Source organism: Nansenia antarctica (genome assembly GCF_963989245.1).
Source record: "Nansenia antarctica genome assembly, chromosome: 20".
Lineage (NCBI taxonomy): Eukaryota > Metazoa > Chordata > Actinopteri > Argentiniformes > Microstomatidae > Nansenia > Nansenia antarctica.
The window spans coordinates 6224915-6227700 of record NC_137693.1 but is presented as its reverse complement, the minus strand read 5'-3'; the positions used below and the strand labels follow the sequence as shown (position 1 = coordinate 6227700).

The window sequence follows — 2786 nt, the reverse complement described above, 5'->3', positions numbered from 1 at the left end:
AAGGTTATAATAGTCCACGGGTGTGTATCCCCCCCGATACAATTGGTCCTTCGAGCCGGATAAACTAGTGCCAACATGGCAAGCGGTGGACACTCGCCAGATAACTACTACTACCGGTAATAATAAATATAATTGACTCCTATTTTAACTAATTCGAATTCTTACTCTGGGCCTTCAGAACAATGACCCTTCACTTTTTTGACATGATACATTAAAATGCTCATAACTTTTTAAAATAAAGGGCTATCTCAGTCATTCAACCAGTTATGAATAGCTGAGAATTTCTAATTTATGGAAATATTAAAAAATCAAAATGTCAAAATGCCACCATGTGAAGGGTTTTCCCAGGCCACCACACATATAGTCCTGTTAAAAATCTGTTTGGATTCCCTCTCATAATTCACTTATCAAAAAAAGTTAATTATTTGATGTTTCTGTTTTAACAGCAATCATGGCTCTATTATTTCATCTGAAGGCACTTGTTGACATGATGTCAATTGGAACACTCTTTGCCTACACTCTTGTAGCAATATGTATTCTGATATTAAGGTATGCATCGTTCAAATCTAATTAAATTATATGTGGGAGGTCTTAATCAAGTTATCTGTGGGAGAAACGAAAAACAACAAACTAATTGATAGAGGCAGTCCATCCTTTTCTGGTTGGCAAAACATTCTTAACAATTGTTGCATTCGCACAAAACATTAACTGTATATTTCACAAAATCCAAATATACTTATACGTATAAATATATATGTTTTATTAGTATAAAGTAAACGTATATAATGTAGTTATTGGTTACTGTGACTTGTATGTGTTTCAGGTACCAACCAGATGCCTCTGAGGGTTCCATTGATGATGACAAATCTGAATCATTCTCTGTGACTAGGCTCCTCCACCCTCCCTCTCATCCCACTGCTCGAACCTCTAAAAATGTATCCATGTTCACTGTCTTTATTAGTGAGTGATTCTCTTTATATCCTTTTCTCTGGGTTGTATACTGTATTTGGTCTCATATTCAATACTTTGACCAAGTTCATGTTGTTTTATGAGTCTGACATAGGTCTGTTGACCTTTTTTTCCACAGTATTTTTAGCTATAGTTTTAAGTGTCATGACCAAGGCTGTGGAGTCTGTGCTGAACCAGGAGTGGTGGAGTCTTTTATTGGTCTCTGTGATCCTTTTGCTTCTGGTTCTCACTGTCACCATTATCTGGAGACAGCCTCAAAGTACAACCAAAGCTGCTTTCATGGTAAGGTTTCAGTACAGTATTGAAAATAGAGTAGGATGATATTAAACCGGAACGTTTGTTTGACTACATTTTGTTTGATATTTCTGTAGGTTCCTTTCATTCCAGTGCTTCCTATTTTGAGTACTTTTGTCAATGTCTATTTAATGGTTCAATTGGGAGAAGACACATGGATTCGTTATGCTGTTTGGATGGCAGTGGGTAAGAAATATCTATGAACATCATGAAACATACTTTAAGTACAATTACATCTATTATTTAAGTATTATGTCATTGTAATAATATATTTAGTGACATTGCATTTCTTCACAGGGTTACTCATCTACTTTTGCTATGGAGTTCATCACAGTGTGCAAAAGCAAAGGCTAGAAAATGCACACAACCAAGCCAACATTCAAAGCCTCAACACAAACATGGATCAGAACTTTGTGACAGAGGATAACTCCTGTGGACCTGATATCTGATATGCAATTTGAACTGAAGATCTGAAAATAAATGAAGAAGAAAAAGAGACAATATTGTTTAATGTAGTCATGAGGACAAAAAGGTCATGAAATGTCTAATCTTATTTTATCTTTCGAAATATATGCCCCTCTAAGTCATTACACCGTATATATTAATTATGTCAGAAACTTGTAATTGTGGATGTCATAAATAGAGTTATAGCTTACATACACAATAATAAAATGTATATTAATAGAGAAATCTGAAAGGTTATGGAATAATTGGTTAGAAACATCCTTCATTGTATGATGTGGAGCAATGCAATATGATTTTAAACTGTAAATTGAAATGTTTTCACTGTCGAATTACTAAATATAATAGATGTTTTTATTCTGTTGTGATTGTCATTACAATTTCTCTATCAAATAAGTGTTTTCTTCGCTATATTCCACACTATATAATTGTTTGCCTGACTGGCCATCGGATTTGGGCAACTAATAGCTAAAAAGCAATACTGTTTTCTTATTTTAGCCGCCCGCAGGGGTCCCCAAACTTTTTTCTGTGAGGGCCACATCATTTTTCCTTTCTGTGATGGGGGGCCTGGGTCGGTCACTAACATAAAATAATATGGAACGGAGTGGAATGGAGGCGGTTGCGCAAAGCAAACAAAGTCTAAACAGTTGAATTTGGATGGAATTTATACCTATAGTGATATGTCAATGAAATATAATCAGTTTTACAGTCTGATACATGAGGGAGGACCCTCATCATACACGGGGGGACCCATGAAGCAGGGCTGTCTGGGGGTCCTTAAACGAGCATCAAACACTTAATTTCTTGCATTCTGGTGAATTTAGATGCAATTTGTGCCCTTTCTGCATCAATTTATGGTGGAAATGTCATTATTTATGTAAAGGAAAACACAATATTCAGGCACCAGATGACCATTCAAAATGTAATGCAATATAAGGCTCTCAGGCATTCTGTACTTTCAAATATGTATTCTCCTTGAGCAGTCAACATCAACTATCAGCTGTTTCACTAGTAAACACGAAAGCTGGGTGTACGCAATGATGATTTTAAACTCTCCATGG

The 2786-nt window shown here is 35.7% G+C and overlaps 1 long non-coding RNA gene across 1 annotated transcript; it reads left to right on the top strand.

Annotated features, from left to right (window-relative positions):
* Positions 1-449: 449 nt before the first annotated feature.
* Positions 450-2012, top strand: LOC308174724. The gene is made up of 5 exons (XR_013937932.1): positions 450-549; positions 824-960; positions 1088-1251; positions 1341-1449; positions 1561-2012. It is a non-coding gene; the product is annotated as an uncharacterized lncRNA (long non-coding RNA).
* The last annotated feature ends 774 nt before the right edge of the window (positions 2013-2786 follow it).